Raw genomic sequence first — 18,561 nt, forward strand, 5'->3', positions numbered from 1 at the left:
CATTACAACAAGATAAACAGTCAATAACGCAAAATTTTTGATAATTATGTAATCCTTCAACATAAATTGGGAGTTTAATGTCCCCCAGGGTGTTCTTGGTTTCGCCACTAAATCCCACGAGCACGGAGGATCTTGGTATGATATCTGATTCAGGGATACCCATTTTCTTCAGAACATCTAGCTGGATAATGTTCACCGAGCTTCCTCTGTCAATAAGGATCCTGCGGACAAAATGGTTAGAAATAAAAAGAGTAATAACTAAACCATCGTGATGAGGGTCCTGGATGTCAACACGATCATCCTCATCAAAGGTTATGACTTTTCCTTCAGAGACACTTGATGTTCGAACAGGTCTTTCTCCATTATCCATTTTAGCTTCCTTTGCATGCCTTTTAGCTGCTGAGAAGGATGTACCACAGATGTCTGATCCTCCAGAAATAAAGTTTATCACTTGTGCATCTGCTGGAGGGGCCGGAGCTTTTTCAGGGATCCTTTCAGGATCCTGAGTCCTTGACTTTTTTCTACCCAGCAATTCTTTTAAATGCCCCTTGCTCAATAAGTATCCAATTTCCTTTCTCAATGCAATGCATTCCTCTGTTAAATGCCCAAAATCTTCATGGTATGCACACCACTTTGATTTGTCTTTGGCTACAGCCGGTCTGTCATTTTTTCTAGGTCATCTGGCTTTATCTCCTAGATTCTGCATCGCAAGGATTAGTTCATTGTTATCAACAGAAAAACAATATTCAGAAATTGGAGGATAATCCTCATCATCCTCTTCTTGATCAACTGCATGCACGTTCTGGTTATCAGATCTGTTATAGGATTTGAATTTGTTGTTGTTGAACGAGGATCCTTGCTTCTCTTGTTTTGAGGATCCTGCTAATCTCTCCTGGATCCTTTTGTCATCCTCTAGCCGGATGAACCTGAGTGCCCGGGTTCTTACCTCATCTAGGTTCCTGCACGGTGTCATAACAAGATCATCATAGACAATGAATCCCTAAGCGATCCCATTTTGAAGGCCTCAACAGCCGTGGCTATATCCAAGTTGGGGATGTCTAAGGATTCTTTACTAAACTTGGTAATGTAATCCCTTAATGATTCATTATGACCCTGGGTTACCCTATATAGATCATTAGTTAATCGCTCAAATTTTCTACTACAAGAAAACTGATTATTGAATAAGTTAACTAGATTAGCAAATGAGGTAATAGAGTAAGGGGCAAGACTTAGCAGCCATTTGAGGGCTGATCCAGTAAGAGTGGATCCGAATCCTTTGCACAGGCACGCTTCCTTTAACCTTTCTGGGATTGGATTGATCTCCATCCTCTCCCTGTATTGTGCTATGTGTTCCTCAGGATCCGTCGAACCATCATACAGCTTCATAGTTGGAACATGGAACCTTTTGGGTATCTCAGCATCACAGATTGGTGGTGCAAAACGAGATATCATGTGGCTTCCATCTGCAATCTCCAGGATAGGTTTGACCACTCCTGGACACTTGATATCATATCCTTCAGTTTTTGCAACTCTCTGGCCATAGCATGGTTGATACCTGTATCCTGCATGAATCCATGGTTAGTGGTAAGAGAATTATTAAAAGTGTTACCTCCCATCGGATTCGAATTAGGAACACCGGATGTGAATCCATATTGCTGGGACTCTGGAATGATGGAGGGACCAGTGGAAGCAATGGTCTGCATCGGAATAAAATCTCCTTGATGGACATCTGAACTTCCTGTTTGCAAACTCCTCAAGGATCCTGGCATCTGGAAGGGTCCCTGAAACTGGACGATCCTGGAACGAAGGAGGATCCTTGAACCTGGGATGATCCTGGAACAGATGAGGATCCTTGAACCTAGGATGATCCTGGAACAAAGGAGGATCCTTGAACCTGGGATGATCCTGGAACAAAGGAGGATCCTTGAATCTGCTGCGCTCCTGAGTAGGCTCCTGAATTCATGAAGGATCCCATATGCTGAGGATAGGATCCTGCTGGCTGGAAATATGAACCTAATGCCTGAGTCACCATTGTTGAACCGTAGTGCACTCCTTTTGGTCCACCCACATATTGAACATCTGGAACCATTGATGGCTGAGAAGTAATCACCAGAGTGTCAAAATTCAAAGATCTGGGCACCAGTTGTAACACCTCGAAAATTCACGTCCTATAATGTGTTGACACGTGTCATAAAGTTTGAACGTGTGAAAGGATGTTATAAAAGGACTAAAGATGACAAACATGGAAAGTATGTGATTATACGGGTTCTAAATATCAACAGTGAATAAATATACTTCATAATAAACCTACATGATGTTAATAACGTCAAACGAATAAATCATTGATCATACGAAGCTAAAAGTGAGAGATTACAAACTACAGGGGATAAATGTGTCAACATGTTTAAAGTTATACCTCTGAGTGACCTTTTAACAAACCCGAAGCTTTGTAAAAGTAAATTATGCTCACTAAAATGCACGATTCAAGTTTCGTAAAGTTTCGTTATCGTATGAGTAAGTTATGATCAAATTCGTATGCGAGGGGTTAAAAGCGTCAACTTCGAAAGTTATGACTTTTCGGGCAACAATAAAGTTAACCGAGGTCTTAACAAAGTGGGTATATATCTTGAAGCCCTTATGTGTCAAATTTGAGGGTTCATATTGCAAGAAATAAGTTAGTTGACCTTTCGGAAGGACCAGGAGCCTGACGGGTGGTCCGTTGGACAACGCTTAATCATGTTAAAAGACGAAATAATCCTTCACTTAATCGTGTAATTATCTTGAATTAGATAACTACTGTTGCTTATGTTCAGGTGCGGTTCGGGAGTTAAAAGATGGATTAAATGCAGCTTTGGAGGGTTTAGAGACGAACGGGTCGAGCGTGGAACAAGAGACGAAACAAAAGAAGATATATCAGCCCACCACCGTAAATTACGGTCCTACCGTAATTTATGGTGGACCTGGATTGCATTTGGAGGCCATCGTAAATCAGTAGTGCAGCACCGTAACACTTTATTGACCACCGTAATTTACGGTGGAGCCGTAAATTACGGTGGTGTCTGACGGGAAAAGTGTAACTGCCACATTTAAGTTAGTTTTATGGTGTCTTTTCATCATTCCTCATCATTGGACGTTTGTGAAACACTTTGGGGGCGATTTTGGCTGTCGAGGCTTGGTTCTAAACATTTTCCTAACATTCGGTTTGTGTTTTCGATTTGTATGAACGTTGAATTGCTTGTTATGATGATTCACCAAGCTATGAGTGGCTAGAACTTTCGGTGATCATCTTAGGTGCAGGTTTTCTTTGAACTCTTGTGTGTTTATTTCTGAATTTCTAGAATGATAACTTGTGTTTGCTTGTTTATCATGGTGTATGCATAATTGTTTGTAGCGTGTTAATTGGTATTGCAATTTCTAGTCTTAATCGTACGTTCTTGGTGCCGTTGGCAATCGAGATATCACGGGAAGGGTTAGGGTTGGTTATTGATTAATTGGTCATCGGGAAACAACCTCGCGTTATCTAATCCGAGTACTTTGTTCCCTTTTATCACATCAATTATCTATACACGATTATGTCTATGTAACTCTTTCTAGTTGGAATTACACACAATTGTTTAAAGAAACTGAATCCTAAGATGGTCATTGTTTCCCTAATCTGTTAAACAACCAATTTCAATTTGCTTTTAGTTATTAATTTAGTTTTCCAAAACAACAATCTAAATCACTGAGTTTTAATTTCTGCATTTTAGGTAATTGTAGTTTAATTACAAAGCTATACAATCGACATACTTTCCACATACTCCCTGAGTTCGATACCCTCTTACCACTATCTATAGTTGTTTTTGGATTAAATTTGATTGTGACCGCGACATCACGTCAAATTTTGGCGCCGTTGCCGGGGAGTAGTGCGCAACGTGTGTTAGTTTAATAGTTTTGTTTTGTTATTTTCGGGTTTACGCTGGTTGTGTTTTAGTGTGCAGGTACTTCAAGTGTATGCATACTAGGGGCTCTCACAGGTCATCACCGCTATCGTTTGATCCGAAAATTGAAAGAACGCTAAGACAAAACAGAGTTTTAGTACGAGAAAACAAGATCATTGGTTCACCCACTTCACCCATCACACCGAGAAACATCATGGCTGATTCTCAAATTCCACCTACAACGGGTCAATCATCCTCATCCTTTATACCTACTTCCACCCAACCATCACCAAACACCACATTACCTAATACCACCGCCGAATTCACACCATCCAATGTCACCCAACCAATTACCACTCAAGCTGAACCCGCCATCATCTACAACCCATCTACTACAATCCCACCATTATCCCACTTCTTTCCCCCAACTATGGGTCAATCATCATCCTCTTTCACAATTGCACCAAATTCAACCATTGTGCATACTACTTCATCCTTTAGACCACAACAATCGGGTTTTTAGTATTCGACCATCCCATTTGGGCAAACTTCGGGAATTCAAGGAGATGGTTATGATGAAGGATTTGAAGATTTTGAGGGTTATGAAGAGGATGGGTATTTTTATGGAGGTTATGGTGATCAAGGGGAGTTTGGGTATGTTCAAAGTCAATCCCAAGGGATGGCAAGTGTTGGTGGAATGCCTCAACAACAACTCATACCGCAACACATTCGGCCAAGACCACAAGGGCCACCAATGCAACAACCTATCCCATTGCAACAAGTCTGGCCACAACATGTACAACCACAATTTCAAAGACCACCTCAACGCCCACCAATGCGACAACAACAGTTTCAACAACCAATCGCACCACAAGGGCAAGTACCAAGGCCAAATGGTCCTATTATTCCAAGAGGTAGGTATGGTGTACCAAGGAGACACCTTAGAGAAAATGTGAGGGGCATCGAAGCACACTTTCGGCCGGTAATCACTCAAAACCCTTCACCGGTAGTTATTCCGCATAATGATCAAGGGCGAACATTTGAAGTAAGTACCAACTCTTTGCAAAGTTTACCAAAGTACAAGGGGTTGGCAACGGAGGAGCCTTACTTTCATTTAGAGGCTTATGACTCGATTTGCAACACTCTTGGGAGTCAAGGGTTTTCGGCCGACGATATCAAATTGGTATTATTCCAATTTTCTTTGGAAGATAAGGCGAAGAAATGGTTTTACACGTTACCTTCGGCATCCATATATACATGGGGGGAGATGCAACAAACTTTCTTGGATGAGTTTTACACCGCCCAAAAGACCAACGATGCAGCATCCCCAAACACTCGTTCCACATTTGGCTTGTTATTCGGAATAAATTGAAGACGCAAGATCGGCTATCGGTGTGGGAAGCGGGAAGTGAAACAAATCTTAAACTTATGTGTTGCCCTTTATGTTGCTTTGACAGGGACTCGAGAGATCATCTGTTTTTTGAATGTTCTTTTGCGGCTCAAGTTTGGAATAATGTTAGAACGATGACCAACATGGAGCATGTGAATGGTGAGTGGTCCGATATTATGACTTGGATGGAGCAAAATGTGAGCTTAAAAAAGCCCGACAATGTCATCAGCCGTTTGGTGGTTGCGGCTGCCTCATACTTTGTGTGGCAAGAACGAAACAACAGGCTTTTTAATCGAAGGCAACGTACGGCTTTGGTGGTTGCTCAGGAAATTATCACGACTGTCCGTATGAGAATTTTGAACTTCAAGTTTAAGAGGAGATTCGAAAAAAGAAGCTTGATGGAGAAGTGGAAGATTCCTAGCAGCAATATGGAGATAGAACCGGATTAGTGTTGTAGTCTTTCTTGGTTTTGTTTGTGTTTTTTGGCCGAATTGGTTTCGTTTGTTTGTGGCTTATGTTGCCTAGTTGTGTTGGTTTGGTCGTTTGTATCTAGTTCTGGTATGCCAGGGCTAGAAATAGTGTGGTAAGTTTGCCTCACTCTTGTACTTATTGGTTTTGATTTATAAAATTCACCGGGGTAACCCTTTACCCAAAAAAAAAAAAGACCAACGATGCAAGAAAGGGGTTGAGAAGCTTCCAACAACAACATGGTGAGATGTTTCACGAGGCATTCGAGCGTTTCAATATGATGATTAAAAATTGCCCTCACCATGGAATTGAATTGTGGGAGTTGATGAATGCCTTTCACGAGGGGTTGAGTGCCGAAGATGCACGTGATTTGATGTCTATTACCGGTGGGCCTTTCGAACAAATTATGAGAATGATGATTGGGAGTTCTTGGAAAGCATGGCAACTACATCAAAGAGGAAAGCTCAAGCCTCAAGAAGAGCCCGACCGGCCATTGCCCGACCTCAAGTGCACGCCATAGATGATGGTAATATTCAAACCACTAACCAAATTTATGATGTTTGTGCTTTGTGTAATGAAATAGGTCACGCGGCTGAAAATTGCCAAGGGATGTTGGAAGGGCAATACGAAGAAGTCCATGCGGTTCAAGGTCAAGGTCAAGGAGGAGGTGGTAGGAATTACAATAACATGAACTCTAACACCTACCACCCCGGGTTGAGGAACCACCCGAATTTTCGATATGGGAACCCTTCAAATCAAGCAAACCCGAATTTTCAAGGTAGCCAAGGTAACTTTGGTTCACGCCAATCTTACAATAACCAAGGTGGATACCGAGGCGGAAATAACCAAGGCTATCAAAAACAATATCAAACGTGTCAAGAACAAAGGGGGTCTTCGGGTGGAAACGAGATGATGGAGATGCTAAAGAGTATGCAAATGGAGATGCAAAAACGGAACCAACTTGATGAAGTGCGAATGCAAAAGGATGAGGTTCGTGACAAAAGCATCCAATCACTAACAACCCAAATGGGTCAATTAGCAACCGATGTGGCGGAATTGAAGAAAGGTAAGGGTCAACTTCCAAGCGACACTAAGGTAAACCCTTCACATGGTTCGTCACGAGGTAATGTTAATATTAATCATGTTAGTGTTTTGAGAAGTGGAAAAGAGTTCAAAGCCAATTTGTCACCCGAATTGGTTGAGGGGGTAGTTGAGGATGTCACGGGTAATGAAAGTGATGATGAAGTTTCACCGGTTAAACCAAAAGAAACAATTGTTAAAAAACCGGGTTTGGGTGAAAATGAAAAGAATGAAAAAGTTGAGGGTGAACCGAGTCAAGTCCCGTTTCCATCGGCCTTACTTGACCCGGGAAAGAAAAATTTTATTGTGTCGAGAGGTCCTCAAAAAGAGGAGATGTGGGACATGTTTAAACAAGTGAAAATAAATCTCCCACTTCTCGATCAATAAAACAAGTCCCCGCTTATGCAAAATTCTTAAAAGAATTATGTACACAAAAAAGGCAAAACAAAAAGAAAGTGCCTAAGCGGGTGGATTTAACCGGGCAAGTGAGTGCGGTTTTAAATGGGGAGCTTCCTCCTAAGCTCCAAGATCCGGGCACGCCATTGATTAATATACAAGTTGGAAATTTTCAAATGGCTAAGGCGTTGCTAGATCTTGGAGCCGGAGTTAGCATTTTACCGGGGGGCTTATATGACCAATATGACTTTGGTCCGTTAGCAAGGGTGGAGACAACGGTTGTTTTAGCCGATTTGTCTCATAAGTTACCTCGGGGTATGGTTCAAAATGTAATTGTGAAAATTGATGAGTTTTATTACCCGGTTGACTTTTTAGTCTTGGATTACTCATCGGCGGACCCTAAGCAACAACAAAATATAATTTTGGGTCGGCCGTTTTTAAGCACCGCACATGCTATTATTGATTGTAGATTTGGTACAGTTGATATGGCTTTTGGAAATAGAAAAATGCATTTGAATGTTTTTACTAACAATTCTAATGCTAACGGTGTTGATGAGTGTTTCATGGCAGATATAGTTGATGGATGCAACCCGCATGAGTATGAGGAGGATGGTTTGGATATTTGCCTGTGTGATTTTTCTGAACAGGTACATGCTTATGCACTCCGGGTTGAAGAGGAAAAGCAAGATGCGATTGTGTTGAAAGAAGGTAGACCGCCATGGACTCATCAATTTGAAGGTCTACCGGCGGAGATCGATTCGGGTACGAAACCATCATTGGAGGAACCGCCAAAGTTGGAGCTCAAAGACTTGCCTAGCCACTTGAAGTATGTGTTTTTAGGGGATAATGACACTTTACCGGTCATTATTGCCTCTAATTTGGAGTTGGCACAAGAGCAAGCGTTGATGGAGGTTTTAAAAGAGAACAAGGGAGCTATTGGATGGACGATTGCCGACCTCAAAGGAATTAGTCCATCCATTGTCATGCATAAAATCATTACCACTGAAGATGCAAAGCCGACACGAGAGGCTCAAAGGCGATTGAATCCGAACCTACGGAAGGTAGTTAAAAAAGAGGTAATTAAATGGTTGGATGCGGGAATTATTTATCCGATTTCGGATAGTGCTTGGGTGAGTCCCACCCAAGTTGTGCCTAAGAAGGTCAGCATTCAAGTAGTCAAGGATGAAAGTGGTGAACAAATTGCCACACGACCGGTTACTGGGTGGCGTGTATGTATTGACTACCGAAAATTGAATGCCGCCACTTCTAAGGATCATTTCCCGCTACCATTCATTGATCAAATCATTGAGAAACTATCGGGTCAAAAATACTATTGTTTTTTAGATGGGTATTCGGGTTACAACCAAATCGCCATACACCCGGATGACCAACACAAGACCACCTTCACTTGTCCATATGGCACCTTTGCCTTTAGGCGAATGCCATTTAGCTTGTGCAATGCTCCGGCAACCTTCCAACGATGTATGATGAGTATTTTCTCGGACATGGTTGGAGAGTCACTCGAAGTATTTATGGATGACTTCTCCATTTTTGGCACTAGTTTTGATGCTTGTCTCAATGAATTACAAAAAGTGTTAAAAAGATGTGTTGAGAAAAATTTAGTGCTAAGTTGGGAGAAAAGTCATTTCATGGTGCAAGAGGGCATTGTGTTGGGTCATGTGATTTCTGAAAGGGGGATGGAGGTGGATAAGGAAAAAATACGGGTAATATCATCTTTGCCACCTCCGAAAAATGTTAAGGGGGTAAGGTCATTCTTGGGACACGCGGGTTTTTATAGACGTTTCATTAAGGGTTTTAGTGTTATCACCAAACCCTTATGCAACTTGTTATTAAAAGATGTCCCATTTGATTTTACTAACGAGTGTATGCAAGCTTTCACTGTTTTGAAGGAACACTTGGTCAAAGCTCCTATTTTGCAACCACCGGATTGGTCAAAGCCGTTCGAGATAATGTGTGATGCAAGCGACACCACTATTGGTGCAGTTTTGGGTCAACGGGTTGATAGAAAGCCGGTGGTGATTTACTATGCGAGTAAAACTTTATCCGAAGCGCAACTTAACTACACCACTGATGCGTGGTTGAAAACCGGTGTTCGTTGATGCTTAAGTTGTTGATTTTATTCGACTTTTAATCTTGAATAGCCTACTTTTAATTAGATTTGTGTTTTGCAGGTTTAATGAAGTTTAAGGAGCTTTTCGGGAGCTTTACGGATCACCGGATCGAAAACCGGAGCACCGGGATGCAATACGGATCACACGGGAGCGTTGGAAGCGAAAAACAAAAGATCGCTAACGAGAACCCGTCGCCGACGGCCTGGGCCCCGTCGGCGACGCCCTCCAGATTAGCCCGTCAGCAGCATGTTCGCGTAACCAGTCAATTAGGCCGTCGGCCAAAGAATGTTTTTTGGGGACCCGTCGGCGACGGGGTCAGGCCCGTCGGCGACGGGTAGTGGTTTTTCAAAACGTGAATTTTGAGGATTTGGGGGTCAAGCTCGAATATGATTGGCTCTCTTGCATTGAATACGGGGGTTACACAGGGAATTGAGTTTGAAACATCATCTTGGAGCCTAAACTCACAATCAATCATCTCCAATTCCATCTTTCATCACTACATCCTACCCGAATCAAGAATCATCATCATCAATTCAACACAATCTTGATTCCTAACCCTAGTTCATCTAATCATTCACCATTCCACCATCACCATCCATCACCAACCTTCATCATTCACCAATCATCCAATCAAGCTTCAAGATGACTTCATCCGCATTCCAACCATCCAGTGATCAAGTTGCATCAACCATGAGCGGCTAATCATCTCGGTTTCACCCCGGTGTAGGTAGTTGTTACTTTTAGGGTTTCGAATTGTTCTTGTTTTAACTTAGTGACAATTTGTATTTGGTTTTTGAAACTCTTGATAATAGTGTTACATTTGTTGCGAATTTGTGAATTGTCGAGCGATGTTAAAAGTTATGACTTCACGAAACGGTGATATGTAATTGTGCATTATCATTGTTAGGATTTACTTGTGTTGATTACAAAGTGTCTTTTTGTCCGTTCTTCGGGGCGTTGATAGTTAGTAGCACCTAAGTCACGGTACACTAAATCCGTTAATCAAATGCATTTGAGTTGGAATTAAAACTTGTAGAAATCCTAGGTTAGCAATTACCGAAACCGGGTGTGATTCCATTTTATTATTATTGTTCTAGTATCCAAAATTCTTGCAATCATTAAGTAGTAGTTGTTAATCAAATAATTCAATTTCAGTAATCCAAATTCACATCTTTCTATTAAACAAAAATACAAAAAAATACCTGGCAAGCTTCATAATTGTGACAAGTCTTTATAATTCAGTCAAATCCATACACAAACCACATACTCTTCGTGGAGCGACCCCTTACTACCACTAACACATTGAAAAGGGTAATTTGGGCTTATAAATATTATCTTTGACCGGAGCGCGACACTCCGATCAAATTTTGGCGCCGTTGCCGGGGAGTGCGTGCGCTTTGTGTTTGGATATTGTTTGAATTTTTGTGATTAACTGTTTAATTTGTTTAGCTTTCTTTTTGTACTTGTCTTTTTCCTTGTTACGCGGGGTGTGTTACTTGTGCAGGTTACAGGTAGTGCATGCGTACACGAAATTCCGGGAGGATTTCACCTTTAGTCTACGAACCGGAAATTGAAAGACTTGCAAGAAGGAACCTAGCAAGCCGGTTAGAAGCAACTCTTGCTTCTAATCAAACCAACCAAACACCACCACTCACACCGACCCTTGAAACCGATTCAATGGCAAACCACAACTCCAACCAAGACTTTAATCCTAACCAAAATCTCCATCCAAATCAATTCCAATCCCGAGGAACCTTTTATCCCGCCCAAAACACCCAACCTATACCTCAAGAACAACCGGGTGGTAACACCAACGCAAGACCACCCACTCCACCTTTCCGAAACCAAAACACCAACAATACCCAACGAACACCTCAACAACAACCCCTGCACCGACAAGCTTCGTTACCTATCAACCTTGATGATCGGAATGTCAACTCCGATCATAGAGGTAACAGTGATCGCGGCAATCCCGCGAATGAAGACCCATTTTTCAACATTGACGATTTAAGGAATGCAATCCCCGATGATGAACCGTATAGTGTTCCCGGTTATCAATCGCCGGAACACGTAAGCATTCATACGGAAAATTCGGATGGGGGGTATTAAGATGATCGGGCTAATGATGATGAAGATTGGGGTTACGTGAATAGGGGAAATGTCTACAACGCTAGAAGGTATGACGATGAGGAATTTGGTTATCAAAACGCCAATTATGTTGGGGACGACGAATACGGTTACGGAGGTGGAAGAAACGATGGTTATGGGAACAACCGTCAACCACGAAACAATAACCAACGGAACCGAAATGATGGGTTTTACAACAACAACAACAACAATGCAAACCCTAACCGGATTCCTCGTTTCGTGGGAGGTGGTAACCCAAGGGATAATCGAAGGGGGGATCAAAGAGGTGAAAGAAGGGATAATCGAAGACCGGTCGATCAAGAAGTTAATGGTCCACAACGCCGTCAACAACCTCCACGGGGAGTAAATGACCGTTTCCGCCCGATAGTGACCGAGAATAATTCTCCGATAGTATGCGAAAGGAGGATGTTTGATTGTAAACCGCATTACATCAACATACTTCCTCACTTCAATGGGAGGTCCAATGATGAGCCGTACACACATTTAACGGAGTTCTCTTCCATTTGTGATACTATTGGGGGGCACAATTTCGCACTAGAGGAAGTTAAGCTTCGGTTATTTCAATTTTCGTTGAAAGACAAGGCAAAACAGTGGTTCCTTACACTTCCGGCCAACAGTATTCGAACTTGGGAACAAATGCAACAAGCATTTTTGGACGAATACTATTCTATGGCAAAGACCGACGATGCTAGGGATGAAATTCAGTCATTTCGTCAACTTTCGAGTGAGCCGTTACATGAAGCATTTACCCGATTCAAAGAGCTAATGAGGAGATGCCCACATCACCAAATAGAAAAATGGGAGTTGGTGAAATGCTTTGTACGGGGTTTGGATGATGCAACTTGGAATCGGCTTGAGACAACAAGTAACGGTACACTCCTGAGCAATCATGAGGATGATGATTGGGAATTTTTGGAAAGGATGAGCAAACGATCCAAGGAAAAAGAATCGGCCGATAGAGCGAAAAGACATCCAGTTTCCCGGTCACTTCCTGATCTCGATTCCAAAGACCAGATTTCCACTTTAGAACGGGAAATGGCCCAACTGAAAAAGAAGAAAGAGGTAAATGCGGTTCAGTTTGCGGTTTGTGAAGAATGTGGAGATATTGGACATGCGACCGAGCAATGTTCAATGGGGTCGAGTGGTTACACCGAAGAAGTCAATCAAGTGTATGGAGATAGAAAGCAGTATGACATGAACTCCAACACTTACCATCCGGGTTTGAGAAATCACCCCAACTTTCGGTATGGCAACGCTTCAAATCAAATGAACCCGAATTTCCAATCGGGTAATCAAGGAGGAAGTGGGTCATCATACCAAAACCGTCAAGGTGGTAACCAAGGAGGTTACCAACGAAATTACAACCAAGGGTACCAAGGTGGGTACCAAAAGAATTACAATAATCAAGGCGGTAATGGAAGTGGGTCAAACAACCAAACCGGTAATGATGACTTGAGTGCCAAGATGGATGCTTTGCTATACATGCAAAAGGAGACTCACAGTGATGTTAAAGAGATAAAGAAGGCAAACGAGATTCGAGACAAAGCACACGAGGCATTGGCGAAACAAGTGGGTCAACTAGCGGAAGAAGTGGCCCAAATAAAGGGAGGCATGGGGAAGCTTCCAAGTGACACCACCATGAACCCTAAGCATCAAGGGTCGAGCTCAAGGAACACACGTGAGGTACCAATTAATAAAATTACTTTACGTAGTGGTCGTGTTGTTGATAGTGGTGTCGAAACACCACCACCCCAATTTGTTGAAGGGGTGGTGGAAGATGCGAGTGAAGATGAGCGTGAGGATGGTCAAACGGGTCAAAATAAAAATGACTTGAAAAAGAAAAACAACCCACCCGTTGGGACCATCCCCGTCCCCAAGGCTAAGGAAAAGGGTGTGGAGGCTAATACCGCCCCTTATCCCGAAGCATTGAAGGGACCCACGAAAAAAGTTGTAAACAAAAGAGGTCCACAACAAGAAGAGTTGTTGGAAATTTTTAAACAAGTCAAAATCAATTTACCTCTTTTGGATGCAATTAAACAAGTACCGTCGTATGCTAAGTACTTGAAAGATTTGTGTACCCAAAAACGCACTCATAAATTTCCAAAGAAATTAGATTTAACCGAAAATGTGAGTTCGATTCTCTCGGGTGCACTTCCACCTAAGCTCCAAGATCCGGGTGCGCCTATCATTTCAATTCAAGTAGGCGATTTTAAAATCAACCGGGCACTTCTCGATCTTGGTGCTAGCGTAAGCATTCTACCGGGTAGCTTGTATGACCAATATGAATTTGGTCCACTTCAATCGTCGAACACCACCGTGGTGTTAGCCGATTTGACACCCAAGTTACCCCGTGGAGTTGTTTCGGATGTGATAGTGAAAATCAAGGATTTTTATTATCCGGTGGACTTTCTAGTACTTGATTATGTGGCCAAGGACCCAACCAAACAACCTACGGTGATTTTGGGTCGACCGTTCTTAGCAACTGCAAATGCTCAAATCGACTGCAGAACAGGAACGGTTGACATGACATTTGGAAACCGAAGGTTGAGGTTGCATGTTTTTTCCGGACTTATGAGCCCTCCAGTTGATGATGAATGCTATATGGCAGACATTGTTGACACGTGTATACCTCTTTGCGACACAGTCGTTTATGGGGAAAACACAATGGAGGATTGTTATATGTTTGACAGGTCACAGGTGGAGGTGGAACAAAGCATGGACGAGGAAGTGAGGAGTTTGGAGGTGCTTGCGGTTAGAGAAGGAAAACCGACATGGACGCACCAAGTTGAAAGCTTACCGGAGAGCATTGATACTAAATTGAAGCCGTCTTTAGTGGAGCCTCCGGAAGTGGAGTTGAAAGCATTGCCAAAGCATCTCAAGTATGCTTATGTTGGAGAAGGCAATACTCTCCCGGTTATCATTGCATCGAATTTAACCGGGGAGCAAGAGAAAAAGTTGATGGAAGTGTTGGTCACCAATCGGGCGGCGATTGGATGGACCATTGCGGATTTGAATGGTATTAGTCCCTTGGTGGTGATGCACAAAATCATCACGGAAGAGAATGTGACTCCCGTTCGAGATGCACAAAGGCGGTTAAATCCAAACATGCGGGAGGTCGTGAAGAAAGAGGTGTTGAAGTGGCTTGATGCGGGTATCATTTACCCGATCTCGGATAGCCAATGGGTGAGCCCAACACAGACGGTTCCCAAGAAAGCCGGTATACAAGTCGTAAAAAATGACGCAGGTGAAGAGGTAGCTACCCGGCCGGTAACCGGGTGGCGAATTTGTATTGATTATAGGAAGTTGAATACCGCAACTTCCAAAGATCATTTTCCTTTACCTTTCATTGATCAAATAGTTGAGAAATTATCGGGGCAAAAATTTTATTGCTTCCTAGATGGTTATTCCGGTTATAACCAAATTGCCATCCATCCGGAAGATCAATCAAAGACTACATTTACATGTCCTTACGGTACTTTCGCATTTAGGCGGATGCCGTTTGGATTATGTAATGCTCCCGCCACCTTCCAAAGGTGCATGATGAGTATCTTCTCCGATATGGTGGGAAAGTCTTTGGAAATCTTCATGGATGATTTCTCAATTTTTGGATCATCTTTTGAGACTTGTTTGGACCAACTAGATAAAGTATTAAAAAGATGTGTTGAAACTAGTTTGGTCCTAAGTTGGGAAAAGAGCCATTTTATGGTTCAAGAGGGAATTGTGTTGGGGCACGTGGTGTCAAGTCGTGGGATAGAGGTTGATCGTGCTAAAGTACAAGTCATATCTACTTTACCATATCCTACGACTGTTAAAGGTGTTAGGTCATTTTTAGGTCATGCGGGGTTTTATCGGTGATTTATTAAGGGTTTTAGTGATATAACGAAGCCTTTATGTAATTTGTGGTTAAAAGACCAACCGTTTGATTTCAATGAAAATTGCCAAAATAATTTTAACAATTTAAAAGAGAAGTTAGTGGAGGCCCCAATCTTGCAATCGCCAAATTGGTCTTTACCTTTTGAGATTATGTGCGATGCAAGTGATTATGCGGTGGGGGCCGTGTTGGGACAACGGGTTGACAAGAAACCCGTTGCCATATACTACGCAAGTAAGACTCTTTCGGATGCACAATTGAACTACACAACTACCGAAAAAGAGCTACTTGCGGTGGTATATGCATTGGATAAATTTCGGTCTTATATATGGGGTAGTAAAGTGATTATTTACTCGGATCACACTGCAGTTAGGTACCTCATGGAGAAGAAAGATGCGAAGCCGAGGTTAATCCGATGGGTGTTGTTGCTCGAAGAATTTGATTTGGAGATACGGGACAAGAAAGGCATTGAGAATGTGGTAGCGGACCACTTGTCCCGGTTGATGCTGGAAGATGATCCGAAAGCCTTAGAGATTAATGAGTCTTTCCCAGATGAGCATATAATGAAATTAGATAAATTGCCATGGTATGCTAACATTGTCAATTATCTTGTTACAGGTGACATGCCGTCACATTGGGATAGACGGAAAAGGCAACCCTTCATGTCCCAAATCAAATACTATTGGTTGGAAGAACCGCATTTGTGGAAGGAGTGTGCGGATCAAGTTATAAGGAGATGCATTGATGACGAAGAGATTCCGAGCGTGCTGCAACATCTACACTCGTTTGCATGTGGTGGTCACTTTAGTGGTCACAAAACGGGTCACAAAGTGTTGAATAGTGGCCTTTATTGGCCTACTATTTTCAAAGATGCAAACGAGTTTGCCAAAAATTGCATAGAGTGTCAAAAATTAGGGGGTATTTCAAAAAGGGATGAAATGCCCATGCAACCAATCCTTGTAGTCGATGTTTTCGATGTATGGGGTATTGATTTCATGGGCCCATTCCCCAATTCCTATGGCAATTTGTACATCTTGGTGGTCGTTGACTATGTGTCAAAATGGGTCGAAGCAATAGCCACCAAGACAAACGACCACTCCGTAGTATGCAACTTTGTCCAAACCAATATTTTCTCAAGGTTTGGGATTCCTCGTGTCATCATAAGTGATGGAGGATCTCATTTTAAAAATTTTCGGTTTGGCAAAATCTTAAAACGGTTTGGTGTTGACCATAGGATTGCTACCCCCTATCACCCGCAAACAAACGGGCAAGTTGAGGTGTCAAATAGGCAAATCAAACAGATTTTGCAAAAGACCGTGCGGGCGGACCGTAAGGATTGGTCAATTAAATTGAACGATGCTTTATGGGCCTACCGAACGGCACATAAGACACCCATAGGCACTACACCTTACCGGTTGGTCTACGGTAAAAACTGTCATTTACCGGTTGAACTTGTGCACAAATCATTATGGGCTATTAAAGAGGTTAATGTGCAATATGATGATGCAGGTAAGGAACGGAAGCTCAAGTTGTATGAATTGGAGGAGCTAAGGGAGATGGCATATGAATATGCATCTCAATACAAGGACGGAATGAAGAGAGCGCATGATGCCAAGTAGTTGATGCACGGAATGTCTGTTGACTGCGTCTACAAAAAGTCTGAAGTCAATATTGGTCAATAGGGGGTCAAAGTGTAAATATTAGGTTAGACAAGGTTAGGATCGCTTATATGGTAGTGTATTGTCTTGGACCGCTTTTATGTCATCACCCTGGATCGCTTTTAGGACAAGTGATCTGGATCGCTCATTTGGCCTGTCTTATGAGCGACCCAAGATTAGTATATATAGGGTGGAGCGGTTCATAAGTGGTAACAGTGTATGTGTGTGCTACGGTGCTGAAACTCTGCCAAAATTTCATCAGAAAGCAATAGAAAGATAAGGAATTGAAAGGATAAGCTGTTGTAACTTCATATATGTTGATTCGCCTTCATACATGAAGATGAACTACTTCGACTGACTTTTAGGGTCATAGAACGGTCCAACAAGTGGTATCAGAGCTCAGGACGAGGAGTTCATACTACGACAGCATAGATCTGCAGAAATCTCTCTTTTCTACTCACTTTCTCTCATACTTTTTCAGTTTCTAGTGGTTCCAACGGTCAAAATTGTCTGAAATTCGAGTATAACGTGTAAAACTCACTATTAACAAACCCTAGAAAGAATCAGGTGAAAATACGGACAAAAAATGGTAAAAACTGGTTAAAAATAGTCGATCGCTTTTTCGGACATTAGGATCGCTTTTTTGGACAATCGGTTTGGATCGCTCGAAATTCAGCCTTAGGATCGCTCGAAATAACAGTTTGGATCGCTTTTTCGGACAATTTTACCATTAGGATCGCTCGAACGGACGTATCTTGGACCGCTCGAACGATCACATTCTGGTCCGCTCGAACGAACATACTCGGATCGCTTATTCAAACAAATTGTAGTTCGCTCGAACTTACACTTTGTGGTCCGCTCGAAAGGACAGTGTTGTCTGGACCGCGTATTCGGACATTTATTGATCCGCTTTTCTGTCAAGCTGTACAAACAGGATCGCTTTTGTGGTTCTGTTATTTTTTAAATCAAAGCTTTTCTAAGTGTTGTCTGATTTTGCAGGTACGTTCACGATGGATGATATGTTCTTGAATCCATTTAGTGATATGTACGCATTCATGGGAAGTTCAGGAAACAACGATTCGACATCGAACAATACGAACGAGAATCAACCTAAAGAGAAAAAGAAAGAAGCTTGGGAGTCCGAAAGTGCATTTGGAACGTTTAACAAACCTCCTAAGCTGATGGCTATAGAAGATTACAGCAGGTGGGCAACAAAGTTTGAAGATTGGTTGATGGCATTCGCCTTTCCAAGCTGGAAAAGTATGAAAACTGGATATGCTAATGGAAAGAAGAATGGCGAAGCATTGAGATCAGCTGAAGAAATTGAAGGTTTTGTTGCCGAGCAAAAGTGTGTGGCATTATTGTTTCAATCGGTGCGGGAAGATATCATTTCGTTGATAGACTACTCCAATGCTAAAGACTTATGGGAAAAACTCAAGAAAAAGTGTATAGGGAGTAATGAGATTATAAAAAAATAAGACGAAATTGCTTAAAAAAG

At 42.2% G+C, this 18,561-nt stretch overlaps 1 non-coding gene and 1 pseudogene across 1 annotated transcript; one reads left to right on the forward strand and one right to left on the reverse strand.

Annotated features, from left to right (window-relative positions):
* Nucleotides 1-2,233: 2,233 nt before the first annotated feature.
* Nucleotides 2,234-17,024, forward strand: LOC118482614 (annotated as a pseudogene).
* LOC118483475 lies at nucleotides 5,982-6,087 on the reverse strand. Its single transcript, XR_004870764.1, has one exon. It is a non-coding gene; the product is annotated as a small nucleolar RNA R71 (small nucleolar RNA).
* Nucleotides 17,025-18,561: the final 1,537 nt, after the last annotated feature.

The sequence above is a fragment of the Helianthus annuus genome, chromosome 10 (assembly GCF_002127325.2).
Source record: "Helianthus annuus cultivar XRQ/B chromosome 10, HanXRQr2.0-SUNRISE, whole genome shotgun sequence".
NCBI lineage: Eukaryota > Viridiplantae > Streptophyta > Magnoliopsida > Asterales > Asteraceae > Helianthus > Helianthus annuus.